The 16,422-nt window shown below is 39.8% G+C and overlaps 1 protein-coding gene and 1 non-coding gene across 2 annotated transcripts in view; both read right to left on the bottom strand.

The window, feature by feature from the left end:
• The window catches only part of C3H2orf88 (chromosome 3 C2orf88 homolog), a 40,070-nt gene extending 38,526 nt beyond the window's left edge, over positions 1-1,544 (bottom strand). Inside the window, exon 1 of the mRNA XM_065931942.1 lies at positions 1,304-1,544. The gene's annotated coding sequence lies outside the window, so the exon portion shown is untranslated. The remainder of the gene's footprint in view (positions 1-1,303) is intronic.
• Positions 1,545-13,426: 11,882 nt separating this feature from the next.
• LOC136165626 (U6 spliceosomal RNA) lies at positions 13,427-13,533 on the bottom strand. The gene has a single exon (XR_010662631.1). It is a non-coding gene; the product is annotated as a U6 spliceosomal RNA (small nuclear RNA).
• Positions 13,534-16,422: the final 2,889 nt, after the last annotated feature.

The raw sequence follows: 16,422 nt of genomic DNA, 5'->3' as shown, positions 1-16,422 counted from the left end.
GGTAGACAGAGTATATGATCATTCCTATTTTACAGATGAGGAAGCCAAAGCTGTCAAGTAAAGGGGACAAAAGTCTTACTCTAAACCATTTTAGACTTTCCATTTCTTAATAATTTTTTGGTCACAAACTTTTTCAGATGGATAAAAGTCTTAGATCTTCTCTGCTGAAAAATTCTATATATAATTTCACGAACTAGAGGGCTACTGGCAAAAGCAGGATTAATGAGAAGCTGGTCCGAGGAAGCAGTTGTCAGCTCAGTGTCAACAAGGCCTTGCTGGCAGTGACAGAAAGGAGGGATGCCTCACAATGCTGTGAGCTTGCTGTCACCGAAGTGCTCCCTGCAAAGTGTGGCCGGTCTGTCAGGAGAGCAACAGAGGAAATGCTAAAATGGACCGGAGCTTGGTCAACGATCTTAAAGTATCCTTTTATTGTAAGACCGTGGGCCTAATAAGTAATTTTTGTTTGCTGGCAAAACAAAGAAGTTAAAAACTGAAGTTATGGTTTTAACCGACTATTCTGCTGAATACCTAAACATTAGTTATTTCCCACTTATATACGGTATCTATATCAAGTACTTGAAAACTACCTCATCCAAATATTCAAGGTATATTCAACTGTTGATCCTGATGTGATTTATACAGTCATAATAAAAATAGACCCTTTATTCCTCTGAATTCTTAACTAAAATATTCCCTAAGATAAACACCATAAATCTCCGATCCCAAAACGATGGGGTCTTTGATGAGAATGTTTACTATTTTCATAAGAGATGGGGAGCGGGCAGACGGGACGCAGGGGAGAACCTAATTGTTCTGCTCTGCTTCCCAGACCCCTTCGCTAACAGCCAGAGGATCTTACCGTCAGCTCTGCTTCACTTCCCATTTGCAATATAATTCACCTCCAGATTCAGCCTCCCACAGCTCCAACGGGAGCTCACATTTTGCTCCTGACATGCCATTCGGATCACAAGCCTGACAGCTTGGCATATAAATTAAACGTTCATAGGCAAATCTTTTACCTGAAAATCTTCACTCTTCAGGTAAGAAGGAGGGAAGAAGGTGAAACTGCAATTCATTAATGCAAAGCTTTGAATTTGGGGGCTGAGAACAAGGGGGATGGGGCGGGGGCTAAGTTCTTAATTAGGAGCCGGAAACGCGAGGCTCTAGCAGGCAGCTGGCCAAGAAAGGTCCGGTTGAATCAAAGCCTCCTGTAACTCAGATTTCTGTCACTCAAAATCAAAAAGGCAAAACGGAGGAGCAGAGGCCGACGGACAGGTCGCCCACCTCCCAGGAGTTCACTCACACGACAGGACCGCGGGCAGGCGCGCGCCTCTCGGGCGTCTGGCTGGCGCGGGGCGGGAGCCGGCATCCGAGGCGGGTGGGCGTCAGGGCGCGGGCAGCTGAGGCCGGGCCCGGCGCCGAGTGCGGTCCAGCTGTGCGGGCAGTGGCGCCGCCTTCTCGCCAGCGGCCGGCTCAGTCAAGTGGCAGCGTTTGGAGGACGGGGTGTCCTTCGGCCCCGCTCGGGGCTCCTCCTCTCGTCGCCGCCGAGCCCGCCGCGCGCTCCAGAAGGGTTTGCGCCCAGCACCCGGCCGGCCGGCCCCGCAGGTGGCGGCGGAGGGGCGCGCTCGGCTCCAGGGCACGCCCTCTGCGGGCGGCACTCCAGCGCCCGGCGGGGCGGCCGGGCAGCCGGGATCACGTCCTCAGGCGCTGGTGGGGGCAAGGGCGGAGCTGGGCCGTGAGGCGAGCGCGTCAGGCCGGCGGGTCTGACCATCGCCCTCGCGCCCACCCCCTGTACACTATCCAGACTGCGGCTGTCCCCGATCCATCAGGAATGAGACCCCCCAAATTTCAAAGACAACATAAACGAGCAAGTCACTTAACTGCCCTGGCCCCTGATTTGAGCCACCAGGACTGCTAACACTCTGGGCTCTGCCCAGAAGAGGGGTTGGTCCCTTGTGAGGCTGTGGGGAGAACAGGAGCCCACGTGCACAAACGCAGCAGCCTCATCGAGGTCTTCCCAGCTAAGGGTTCCGGCGCCCCGGTCCAGGCTGAGCAGCCAAACCCACTTTGACCTCAGAACCTTGCACCGCGCAAGCCTAGGTCGGGGGCTCGGCCCTTCCTAACTAGCGTGCACGCTGAGTAAGCGGAGCAAAAGTGCTTGATATAATTAAACATTTAAAAGGACACATTCATTTGGTATTTCTCTATCCAGAAATACTCAACATTTCCCAAGCATGTTTCTCCTTAAAACACCACTAACAAAGCATCCTTTACTAGCTCTTTTTTTGTGCTTAAGTCTCTATCTCAAAACATGGCCATAATCCAGTGGTATTTCCGTGCACATTCCCCGTGATGCCTTTATCTTTCCAGCGTGATTCCTAGCAACAATAAAAGCCCCAAAAGAACTACAGAAGAACCATTATTTTAGTTGTGTTTTACAACGGATTAGTCATGCAAAACTCACGCTTGAAGAGACTTTGGTGATAACTTCACCTGACTTCTTTACATAACAGGTGAGGACAGAGGCCCAGAGTCCATTGGCAAAACTAAATGTGAAAAAGAAAAGCTGGCACCTACAGAGCTCACAGTCTGTAGATTAACATGAGGGTTAGCTCTCTAGAGGTATAGTAAAGAATATGTCTAGATTGCAGAGTGGTGGAGAAGCATAAATTATACAAAATCTAAATAGTTCAGACTTTTTTAGACTTTAAATGAATGAAACATTCCTACTTATTACAATACTTAAATTAACTTAAGTAACTTTTATACACAAAGATGGTAGCTCAGGAATACAATTTTCCTTCAGCATAATATTGATGGAATTGGAGTAGTCACATTCTGACAATTTTAGAATATTAAATACTTATATTAATTGATTTGTCTGATCAGTATTAATTTCTAATGTATACCAGTTGACCACACTAAGATAAAACAAGTATTTAGTTCTAAATATTTCAGGCATATCATGCTAAATAGTTAGGATCAAATGCAAGGTTCTACCATTAGGCCTAATTCTTCACTGAAGGTGTCACTGTTTGCCCTCCCTCTTCACACTTTAAGCACTTACCAACTTTGTGCTGCAGTGATCCATAAGAGACCTCTGGGTTCCACACAGAGAGATCAATGTTAGTTCACCATGTGCTCAAGGTGCACACAATACCTCCATAAACCCAGCCACAGAGATACTATAGTCATGAAATAACTAAAGAAGAGCTATAAGCAAACCAGCCAGTAAGTACACGCCAGTGGATAGAGGAGAGAATATACTGTAAAATGTAAATCATAAGAGGTCAGCGAAAAGTGAGTAAGTTTTGATTAGGGTCATGAGACAAGCATAGAATTTTAATTGTTGCAAGAAGATGTGTAATTGATGCTATATCCACAGGGGTGGCAATGAGCCTGGAACACATATGAATGGGAAGAGAATGAATCCATGAGAAACAGTGATTCGTTTTGTTTAGAGAAATAAATCAGCCACTGAAAGTAAAGTGATGTAATAAAAATTGTCCTTGACTAGAATAGATTTACAGTTAATTTGGCAACTCTAAGTAATTAGGTAGAGATTTGTAGCACAAGCAAATCATTCTGCAGAAATCCAGATGGAAAAATACCATGACCTGGCCTACTATAATGCCTGAGAATGAAAAAATACTCATAGAAGGTGCTTTGTTTTGTTCCATTCATAAACTTTATCTGTGGTTATTCTTGCCAAGATCTGAACTACCAAGATCTGAAACACTTAAATCTTACTAGAGTTTAGGTATTACTTAAGTATACACTGAATTTTAAGTATTTCAATAATAAGAAATTTGCTCAGGCAATAAAAAGTATCTACCACGTACATATTTCTAGAGTGGACTTGAAGAAATCACTCAGTTTGATCAGTAAAAATAAGACAGTTATTAGTTGAGACTGAAATTATTGAAATTTGAGAAAGGCTTTTGTTTTGAGAACTTAACCTTTTTGTAATGAACACTGATTACATTTGGAGTCAGAAAAAAAACCCAGTAAGACAATTTACAGTTTGAAAAGAAAAGTTGAATAGTTTTAGGCCACCTCTAAGAAACCATGATCATGTTACAGGGTCCTTGTTTAGGAATTAGCTACTAGTTTTAATAAAATTTTAGCTAGTACAGTTTTAGCTTCTTTATCAGGCCTTGCTTGACCTTCAGTAAAATATTTTGGACAGTATTTTCACTGTTTACCTTAAAAATTTTTTTTATTTACATGTTGTAACAGAGAATTAGAATTATTGGTGCAAGAGGCAATTTATGGATAACCTATGACCTAAAACAAAGGAGCTAGATGCTTTAAATAATTTCATTGGCTTCCCAGAGTTCCTCCTATGACCCCTCCTCCACTACTTGCAATTGAGCTACATTGATCATCTCGAATTAAAGGATTAGCTTTCAATTAAAAGCGGTTACTGGGAGCCCATCAGTTATTTCCCAGGAGAATGCCTAGCTCATTTCCAGAAAGAGGTCAATTTCTGGGACATTACTACTTATTTAGATCTAGGATTACTCAGTCTTTATGGATAAGGAAGTGCAATACACATAATCTACAGTCAACATCACAGATTCCTAATCTGATTCCAGCCTGATCTAACAACTGAGATTGACACTACAAGTTTAAAGAGACCAGAAAAGAGTGAATCTACCTAGGGTAAAGTACAACAGAACATCTGTACAACAACTGCATTATCTCAGTTTTATGCATGGATCTCAGCTTCCATTTCCTCCAGTGCATAAGACCAAGACCAGCCCTGCTATTACTATGAGTGAATTATAGCCTAAGCTACTAAGCTTTAGGGTCTCTTTCTGGCTGAGATGATCCTACCCTTCCTGATGTCAGCTGCTATGCATACAACTCTAGATTTCAGTTGCTTCTTTGGAGGGAGGTACCAGGTAATTTCTGTTCCTTTCTTGTGAGGCCACTCTACATTTCAATTTGTTATTTGAATTTAGTATGGTTATGTGTTTAAAGAGTCACGTATCAGTTCAGTCCTCCTTTTGCTAGAATTGGAGGCCCCATTTGCTCTTCAGCATACTTCAGCCTGGCTTCTCTTCCAGCCACTCTTAAGATGCCTGCTCCTGCCAGTCACCAATGTTTCCTGCATCGTAAAATTCAAGGGACATTTCTTAGGCCTTAATTTTTAGTGCATTCATAAGAACTGGAATGCTATTATATGATGCTGATTTCCTCCCTGTGTCTCTAACTGCTCCTAGTCTTCTGATTAATCTAAATACTCTTGTCACCCAGGGTCTGGTGTAGGTTCTCTGCTTTCTCTGCAGTATTTCTTCAGAGGAGCTTATTCTTTTGCACTGCTTTCATATCATCCTTCTGCCAGTATCCCAAATTTACATGTTCTGCCTTGGAGGCCTAACAGGCACCTCAAATTTAACATGTCAAAAACAGCACTCTTGACACCTATCCTCCAAATAAGTTCCTCCTCTGGTCTTCTCCAACTCAGTAAATGGTAACTAGTGGCTATTAATAAAATCAAACTTAGGAGTCATTTTCAGTTCTCCTACTTGTATTATCCTTCCTCTTATTATATACAGTTTGCTAGCTGTTACCTAGATTACCTCCTCTTCAATTTTACCTTGAACAGGTGGTTCCTTTTCTCACTAAGTCCTAGCCACACTTACCTGTGCACTTCAGGGCCCCTCATACTTCCCATTTCCTCTATTTTTCCTACTTTCTCACTTGGCTGTCTCCTTCACATCTTGCATGTCTCATTTCAAGTGTCCCCTCTTTGGAGATGACTTTCATGACTGTCTCTTAAAGCAGCCTTCTCTCTATAACCAGCTACTCTTTTATACATTACACTGTTTATTTCCTTCATAGCCTTTATCACTACTTGAAATTACCTTATTTGTTTTTATTTTATCTGCCTTCTCTAGAATCTGAGATCCATGAAAAGAGTAATTTTTAATAGCATTTAAATATTATTGGACTGCCCTGGTGGTACAGTGGAAAAGAATCTGCCTGCCAACTCAGGGAATACATATTTCATCCCTGGCCCAGGAAGATCCATATGACACAGAGCAGCTAAGCCCATGTGCCGCAACTACTGAGCCTGCATCCCTGGACTCTGTGCTGTCAAACAAGAGAAGCCACCACGACGAGAAGCCCGCATACCGCCCTACTAGCCATGACTGGAGAAAGCCCATGCATAGCAAGAAAGACCCAGTGCGGCCAAAATAAAATAAATAATTTAGAAAACAAGAAAACCCCCATTATTTACCAGCACCTAGGAGAAGGCAATGGCACCCCACTCCAGTACTCTTGCCTGGAAAATCCCATGGACAGAGGAGCCTGGTAGGCTGCAGTCCATGGGGTCACTAAGAGTCAGACACGACTGAGCGACTTTGCTTTCACTTTTCACTTTTATGCATCGGAGAGGAAATGGCAACCCACTCCAGTGTTCTTGCCTGGAGAATCCCAGGGACGGGGGAGCCTGGTGGGCTGCCATCTATGGGGTTGCACAGAGTTGGACACGACTGAAGCGACTTAGCAGCAGCAGCAGCAGGATAATAGTATCTGGGATTCAGTAGGCACTAAAAATATTAATACTTCTTGAGCAAATAACAAGCTACTTCTACTTCCAATTATAGCAGACTAATTTATATTATATCAACTTTCCCCATGAAATAAATATAAAATTTGGATAAAATCTTAAAAAATTGACTAGAAGTATCCAAAAACTATCAGGGCAGTCAAGACTCAAGGAACCAAGATCCTTATTTGAATACAGATGCTAAAAAGTGAACCTGATGTTTTGTGCAGCATGTCCACTGAGGCCTTTGCCAATTTGTAAACAACAGCCAAGAGGCTGAGAAGCTTTCATTCATTGCACAGAGTTTGGGAGTTGGAACTGCTGAAGTGGTACATCACAGGAATAGCAAGAGTAAATCATAAATAAAGTGAAAGTAAATCAGCTCTCACAAAGACTAAACCTAGTCTTGATTGGCTCAATACATTATGTAGGTCTTTCCTAGTCTAGCAGACTGCAAAACACCACCCAGAGTCTCGAATTACTCCTAAAATTTTCAAATCACAATGTCTGAGATTCAATTAATTACTGCCACATATATTCTGAAGACAAAGACCAACGACTAAGAGAAAAATGGGAAAAATAAGTAGATCTACAAGAGTTCCAGACACGGATTATAAAATAACTATGATTAATAATGTAAAAAGGAGCTAAAAAGCCTCTTGATGAAAGTGAAAGAGGAGAGTGAAAAAGTTGACTTAAAGTTCAACATCCAGAAAACTAAGATCATGGCATCTGGTCCCATCATTTCATGGGAAATAGATGGGGAAACAGTGGAAACAGTAGCTGACTTTATTTTTCTGGGCTCCAAAATCACTGCAGATGGTGACTGCAGCCATGAAATTAAAAGATGCTTACTCCTTGGAAGGAAATTTATGACCAACCTAGACAGCATATTAAAAAGCAGAGACATTACTTTGCCAACAAATGTCCGTCTAGTCAAGGCTATGGTTTTTCCAGTAGTCATGTATGGATGTGAGAGTTGGACTGTGAAGAAACCTGAGCGACGAAGAATTGATGCTTTTGAACTGTGGTGCTAGAGAAGACTCTTGAGAGTCCCTTGGACTGCAAGGAGATCCAACCAGTCCATCCTAAAGGAGATCAGTCCTGGGTGTTCATTGGAAGGCCTGATGCTGAAGCTGAAACTCCAACACTTTGAACACCTCATGCAAAGAGTTGACTGACTGGAAAAGACCCAGATGCTGGGAGGGATTCGGGGCAAGAGAAGGGGATGACAGAGGATGAGATGGCTGGATGGCATCACCGACTCGATGGATATGAGTTTGAGTAAACTCCGGGAGTTGGTGATGGACGGGGAGGCCTGGCGTGCTGCGGTTCATGGGGTTGCAAAAAGTCAGACACTACTGAGTGACTGAACTGAACTGAACTGAATAAGGTAAAAAATAGAAACCCACACAGAATCTTTGTTTTAAATTATATAGAAGCTTTAGAACTGAAAAAGGCAATAACTAAAATTAAGAACTCAGATAGACTGAATGTAGATTAGATATAAATAATAAGAGAAATGGCTTCCGTGGTAGCTCAGTGGTGAAGAACCTGCCTGCCAATGCAAGAGATGTGGGTTTAATCCCTGGTCCAGGAAGATCCCCTGGAGAAGGGAATGGCAACCCACTCCAGTATTCTTGCCTGGGAAATCCCATGGACAGAGGAGCCTGGTGGGGTCTAGTCCATGGGGTTGCAAAAGAGATACAACTTAGCAACTAAACCACAATAATAAGAGGAGTAATGAAGAGAAAGATTGGACCACAAAAAATATCCAGACTAAATCTTCAAATCTTAAAAAGATGAAAAATGTAATAGACTTCTAAGAGGAAAATATGTATTACAGGTGAAATTAAGAGTTCCAGGAGAAGATATAGAGAATAGGGCATAAGTGATATCTGAATAGATAATAGAGGATTTTCCAAAACTGATGAAAAACATCAAGCCACAGATTCAAGATCCTCCATGAATACCGCACAATTGTACTCATCTCACATACTACTAAAGTAATGCTTAAAATTCTCCAAGGCAGGCTTCAGCAATACATAAACCATGAACTTTCAGATGTTCAAGCTGCTTTTAGAAAAGGCAGAGGAACCAGAGATCAAATTTCCAACATCCGCTGGATCATCGAAAAAGCAAGAGAATTCCAGAAAAACATCTATTTCTGCTTTATTGACTATGCCAAAGCCTTTGACTGTGTGAATCACAACAAACTATGGAAAATTCTGAAAGAGATGGGAATACCAGACCACCTGACCTGCCTCTTGAGAAACCTGTATGCAGGTCAGCAAGCAACAGTTAGAACTGGACATGGAACAACAGACTGGTTCCAAATAGGAAAAGGAGTATGTCAAGGCTGTGTATTGCCACCCTACTTATTTAACTTATATGCAGAGTACACCATGAGAAATGCTGGGCTGGAGGAAGCACAAACTGGAATCAAGATTGCCAGGAGAAATATCAATAACCTCAGATATGCAGATGACACCACCCTTATGGCAGAGAGTGAAGAGGAACTAAAAAGCCTTTGATGGAAGTGAAAGAGGAGAGTGAAAAAGTTGGCCTAAAGCTGAACATTCAGAAAACTAAGATCATGACATCTGGTCCCATCACCTCATGGGAAATAGATGGGGAAACAGTGGAAACAGTGTCAGACTTTATTTTTCTGGGCTCCAAAATCACTGCAGATGGTGACTACAGCCATGAAATTAAAAGACGCTTACTCTGTGGAAGGAAAGTTATGACCAACCTAGATAGCATATTAAAAAGCAGAGACATTACTTTGCCAACAAAGGTCTATCTAGTCAAAGCAATGTTTTTTCCAGTGGTCATGTAAGGGTGTGAGAGTTGGGCTATAAAGAAAGCTGAGTGCAGAAGAACTGATGCTTTTGAACTGTGGTGTTGGAGAAGACTCTTGAGAGTTCCTTGGACTGCAAGGAGATCCAAGCAGTCCATTGTAAAGGAGATCAGTCTTGGGTGTTCATTGGAAGGACTGATGTTGAAGCTGAAACTCCAATACTTTGGCCACCTGATGCTCAGAGTTGACTCACTGGAAAAGACCGTGATGCTGGGCAGGATTGGGGGCAGGAGTAGAAGGGGACAACAGAGGATGAGATGGTTGAATGGCATCACTGACTCAATGGACATGGGTTTGGGTGAACTCCAAGAGTTGGTGATGGACAGGGAGGCCTGGCGTGCTGCAGTTCATGGGGTCGCAAAGAGTCCGACATGACTGAGCAACTGAACTGAACTTAATTGATGAATACCAAGCTAGATCAAGTCCAATAAAATCACATCTAAGCACCTATGAGTAAAACTGCTGAAAAACAAACAGAAGATCTCAGAACAGCAGAGGAAGAGAGATATTATAAATCATCCCCAAAAGATCAATAGTATTTACAACTGCCTTTGAATACAATTGATGAAAGCTAAAAGACAATAGAAATGACATCAAAGTATTTAATAAAACTTGCCAATATTCCTATTTTTTTCATAACCCTGCATAGGCAAATATTTTTTAAACAGAACACAAAAAGGATATCCATAAATAAGACTAAGTAATAATATTAAATGAAAAGAAAGACCTTCTTTTCATGAAATGATACTAAGAATGAATATGTGAAACATATCATAGGAAAAGATAATTGTAATAAAGATATCTTAAACAGGACTCACATATAAAATAAAAGTTACTTCTGCAAGAAAAAGATAACCCAATTTTTAAAATGCTAAAAATTTTAATGGGCAATTTACAAAAAAGGATATCTAAGTGGGCATTTTACAAAAGAGGATTAATTAATATATGCAAATATGCTCATCATTACTAGTCACTATGAAATGCAAATTAAGATCAAAATAAGATACCACTAGACACCCATCAGACTTGAGAGAACACCAAATGTTGGTTAGGATAATGTACAACTGGAACTCTCATATGCTACAAATGGGAAGAAAATAGGGACAATCATTTTGAAAGATGTTTGGTGCTATTACCTAGAGCTAAATATTTTCCTATCATAAGATATGAAAATCACATTCATAATAAAAATTTATGTGCATGTGCACCAAGAGACAAGAACATTTACAGCATCATTATTTATGATATTCCAAAATTAGAAATGCTTATCACTATTAGAAACACATCTGGTAATTACTGTGCACTCAATGAATAAAAGTTTTATTATCTTTTTAGCCTATGAAAATCTTTCCATTCTATTGTACATTATAAAAAATCCACCTAGCTGAGAACCAAAAACATCTGCTCAGAAATATCTAATTAAATATAGCAACTGGAAGTACTTCAATAAAGTAATTACTACTTCAAGAATTGTTAAAATTTATAATAAATTTAATCCTTGAGTTCTTTTCTTTCAAGTACCAGAATTCCAACATTAGGCATAAATTACATTCAATTTTATTTTTAAGAGGCATGCTGTTGTGATTCTGGAACAAAGATTCATCTCCCTGTTGAAATTCAGAACTAAGTTTTTAAAGTAAATATCTTGCAAAGAGAAAAAAAAATTGTTACTTCACTATAAATCATCAGTTAACATCTTGGCTACTAACTATGGCCAAGTGAATCAGATATTTCAGGAAAAAATAACCTGAAGTTATCAGGTTCACTAAACTATTACCAGTCTCCTTCAGTAGTTGTGAGCCCAACTGAATGGTTCCTCCATAGATATTAGAGTCTTGTTTTTTCAAGACCTCTCATGCTACCTTTTCTAAATGATGGCTGAAAAAGATTTACAAGATGTAATCCTAATCCTAAGAATCATTGGTTTAAAAAATATATACACACACATACTGGAACTTGGTATAATATGATTTGTTAAAATTCCTATATATTCTTTCTGAAAATGGGAAACCAAGGATCCACAGTTAGTGGCCAAGGAACTAGTCATAATCTACATGACTGATTTAGGTGCACTTTTCCCTATCCTCCCATTACATTTTATATATGTGTCCCTAATAAGATATACTTAGCTGTAATGAACGGTTTGCATTTATGTATTCTCACTCAAATGACAGAAATAATGTTTTAGTTAGCAAGTGTGAGATGGGCATGTACACACTGCTGTATATAAAAGAGATAACCAACAAGGACGTGCTGTATAGCACAGGTAACTCTGCTCAATATACAAACCTAATTGGGAAAATAAGTTTAAAAATAGAAACATTTATATGTATAACTGACTTAATTTGCTGTACCTCTGAAATTAACACCATATTGTTAATTTACTGTACTCCAATAGAAAAGTTGAAAAAAAAAAGAAGATGTCTTTTCAGTAGCATGCCCAATTCCTAGCTGAGTACCTAGTACCTAATGGGAACTTAAGATGTGTCAAATAGAGGAAAATCAAAGGAAGTTATAAATACACTAGAGAAAACTGTGAATTCCAAGTCAAGATCTCAGATTTGTAAATCACAGGGCAAGACAAAACTTTGTAGAACTTGATATCCCCTGGGTGACCTAACAGAAACCAAATCCTGAAGTCCAAAAACACAGCAGTTGGATGATGTCTATCTCAACATGATACAGTAATCTCTTTCAACATTGGGACAGTCTTGCTCACATTTATCGTAATGCAGTCTTCTGCTTACCTTCTAATGGTATTTTCTTGTATAAGAACTTTTATTCATTTATTTCTAGTGAAATAAAAAATTTACTCTCAAATATCTAGATAAATAGGTAACTACTTAAAATGATAAATCTATCATCAGTGTATTCCAGAAAAGAAATTTTCATTAAAATGTTTCCTGAGAAATTGCTCCCATGTGCCCAACATCTTAAGCAAGAAAAATCCATAGCCTTCCTCAGATATGTCTATCAGAATTTAAGTTTGGATTGTGTTTACTACCAATAAACCTTAAACAAGACTCTTAAATAATTATTTCCCTGGTATTTTGTTAAGTGAGCATGGGGACATGATTATTCCAATTTTACTGATGGAGGAATCAAAAGGCATAAAGCTCCCCTGCCTTACCTCTGCAGTCCTAAATGGGAGAGAGATTACTGTCCAACATGTTTCTCTCAGGTGTTGCCTCTGTGGCTCTATTAGCAATTCTATTTTCTTTTCCAAGACTTCTTTATGATTCATAAAGTTTAAATTATAATTGTCTCTACTATATATATTCCACATTTATGGCTTCTTTTCCTTCAAAAGACTTTCACTCCATTTTTTCCCAGCTACTTCATTGCCTTGAGTGGTCGAGAAGAATATTCTGCTTAAACAGAAAGCTCTCTATGGGACCAACATCAGTTCAGTTCAGTTCAGTTCAGTCGCTCAGTCGTGTCTGACTCTTTGCAACCCCATGGACTGCAACACGCTAGTCCTCCCTGTCCATCACCAACTCCCAGAGTTTACTCAAATTCGTGTCCGTTGAGTTGGTGATGCCATCCAACCATCTCATCCTCTGTCATCCCTACTTCTCCCGCCTTCAATCTTTCCCAGCATCAGGGTCTTTTCAAAGGAGTCAGTTCTTTGCAGCAGGTGGTCAAAGTACTGGAGTTTCAGCTTCAGCATCAGTCCTTCCAATGAATATTCAGAACTGATTTCCTTTAGGATGGACTGGTTCAATCTCCTTGCAGTCCAAGGGATTCTCAAGAGTCTTCTCCAACACCACAGTTCAAAAGCATCAATTCTTTGGTGCTCAGCTTTCTTTATAGTCCAACTCTCACATCCATACATGACCACTGGAAAAATCATAGCTTTGACTAGATGGACCTTTGTTGGTAAAGTAATGTCTCTGCTTTTTATTTATTTATTTATTTTTTTTGTTTGTTTTACTTATAACTTTACTTTATAAACTATGAAAAATTTAAAATACACTAAAGTCTGGACTGAATCAAGTGTACTTAAAAATATGGAATGCTTCACGAATTTGCGTGCCATCCTTGCGCAGGGGCCATGCTAATCTTCTCTGTATCGTTCCAATTTTAGTTTATGTGCTGCCAAAGTGAGCACAGTAATGTCTCTGCTTTTTAATATGCTGTCTAGGTTGGTCAAAACTTTCCTTCCAAGGAGTAAGCGTCTTTTAATTTCATGGCTGTAGTCACCATCTGCAGTGATTTTGGAGCCCAGAAAAATAAAGTCAGCCACTGTTTACACTGTTTCCCTATCTATTTGTCATGAAGTGATGGAACCGGATGCCATGACCTTAGTTTTCTGAATGTTGAGCTTTATGCCAACTTTTTCCATCTCCTCTTTCACTTTCATCAAGAGGCTCTTTAGTTCTTCTTCACTTTCTGCCATAAGGGTGGTGTCATCTGCTTATCTGAGGTTATTGATATTTCTCCTGGCAATCTTGATTCCAGCTTGTGCTTCCTCCAGCCCAGCATTTCTCATGATGTACTCTGCATATAAGTTAAATAAGCAGGGTGATAATACACAGCCTTGACGTACTCCTTTTCCTGTTGGGAACCAGTCTGTTGTTCCATGTCCAGTTCTAACTGTTGCTTGCTGACCTGCATACAGATTTCTCAAGAGGTAGGTCAGGTGATCCCATCTCTTTCAGAATTTTCCACAGTTGATTGAGATACACACAGTCAAAGGCTTTGGCATAGTCAATAAAGCTGAAATAGATGTTTTTCTGAAATTCTCTTGCTTTTTTGATGATCCAGTGGATATTGGCAATTTGATCTCTGGTTCCTCTGCCTTTTCTAAAAGCAGCTTGAACATCTGAAAGTTCATGGTTCATGTATTGCTGAAGCCTGATTTGGAGAATTTTGAGCATTACTTTACTAGTGTGTGAGATGAGTGCAATTATGCAGTAGTTTGAGCATTCTTTGGAATTGCCTTTCTTTGGAACTGGAATGAAAACTGACCCTTTCCAGTCCTGTGGCCACTGGTGAGTTTTCCAAATTTGCTGACATATTAAGTGCAGCACTTTCACAGCATCATCTTTCAGGATTTGTAATAACTCAACTGGAGTTCCATAACTTCCACTAGCTTTGTTCATAGTGGCTTCTTAAGGCCACTTGACTTCACATTCCAGGATGTCTGGCTCTAGGTGAGTGATCACACCATCATGATTATCTGGGTCATAAAGATCTTTTTTGTACAGTTCTTCTGTGTATCCTTTCCACCTCTTCTTAATATCTTCTGCTTCTGTTAGGTCCCACCATTTCTGTCCTTTATCAAACCCATCTTTGCATGAAATGTTCCCTTGGTATCTCTAATTTTCTTGAGGAGATCTCTAGTCTTTCCCATTCTGTTGTTTTCCTCTATTTCTTTCCATTGATCCCTGAGGAAGGCTTTCTTATCTCTCCTTGCTTTTCTGTGGAACTCTGCATTCAAATGGGAATATCTTTCCTTTTCTCCTTTGCTTTTCACTTCTGTTCTTTTCACAGCTATTTGTAAGGCCTCCTTAGACAACCATTTTGCCTTTTTGCCTTTCTTTTCCATGGGGATGATCTTGATTCCTGTTTCCTGTACAGTGTCATGAACCTCCGTCCATAGTTCATTAGACACTTTGTCTATCAGATCTAGTCCCTTAAATCTATTTCTCACTTCTACTGTATAGTCATAAGGGATTTGATTTAGGTCATACCTGAATGGTCTAGTGGTTTTCTCCATTTTCTTCAATTTCAGTCTTAATCTGGCAAAAAGGAGTTCGTGATCTGAGCCACAGTCAGCTCCTGGTCTTGTTTTTGCTGGCTGTATAGAGTGTCTCCATCTTTGGCTGCAAAGAATATAATCACTCTGATTTCAGTGTTGACCATCTGGTGATGTCCATGTGTAGAGTCTTCTCTTGTGTTGTTGGAGGAGGGTGTTTGCTATGACCAGTGTATTCTCTTGGCAGAACTCTGTTAGACTTTGCCCTGCTTCATTCTGTACTCCAAGGCCAAATTTTCTTGTTACTCCAGGTGTTCCTTGACTTCCTACTTTTGCATTCCAGTCCCCTATAATGAAAAGGACATCTTTTTTGAGTGTTAGTTCTAGACAGTCTTGTAGGTCTTCATAGATCTATACAGCTTCTTCAGCATTACTGATCGGGGCATAGACTTGAATTACCGTGATATTGAATGGTTTGCCTTGGAAACGAATAGAGATCATTCTGTCATTTTTGAGATTGCATCCAAGTACTGCATTTCGGACTTTTGTTGACTATGATGGCTCCTCCATTTCTTCTAAGGGATTCCTGCCCATAGTAGTAGCTATAATGGTCATCTGAGTTAAATTCACCCATTCTTGTCCATGTTAGTTCGCTCATTTCTAGAAGGTCGATGTTCACTGTTGTCATCTCCTGTTTGACCACTTCCAATTTGCTTTGATTCATGGACCTAACATTCCAGGTTCCTATGCACTATTGCTCTTTACAGCATCGAACCTTGCTTCTATCACCAGTCCCTTCCACAACTGAGTGGATGCAATTCAGTAAAGAGAAGAATAAAAGAATGAAGAAATACTAACAAGAAGAAAGCATGGCAGTGATTTTGGTATCAGTGAATGCAGAACTGAAATCAAAAAGCAATTTTAAAAGACCTTTTTTTTTAATGCTAAGGGTAAGAATTCAAAAGGAATATAAGAAATGAATACCTAGGTACCAAATAAGTGACTTAGCAATAACTAACTTTCATGAAGTAAAAACCCATAGACTATACTCAGAGAAACAGAAATAGACTACAAACAGGATACTTTAATTTACCTACCAATCCAAAAATATCAAACAGTCAAAAAATAAAATACAAAAAAAAAAAATGGAAATAATCACAAAAACAAAAGGGATTATAGAACTATTTTGTACAAGTGTATGAAAAATAAGTAAAGAAATAGGTAAATTCCCAGGAAAAAGTATTTAACCAAAACTTACCCCAGCAGGTTTAGGATATCTACTGAACTTGAATTCTATTG

Source organism: Muntiacus reevesi, chromosome 3, assembly GCF_963930625.1.
Source record: "Muntiacus reevesi chromosome 3, mMunRee1.1, whole genome shotgun sequence".
Classification (NCBI taxonomy): domain Eukaryota; kingdom Metazoa; phylum Chordata; class Mammalia; order Artiodactyla; family Cervidae; genus Muntiacus; species Muntiacus reevesi.
This window is presented reverse-complemented; position numbering and strand designations above follow the sequence as displayed.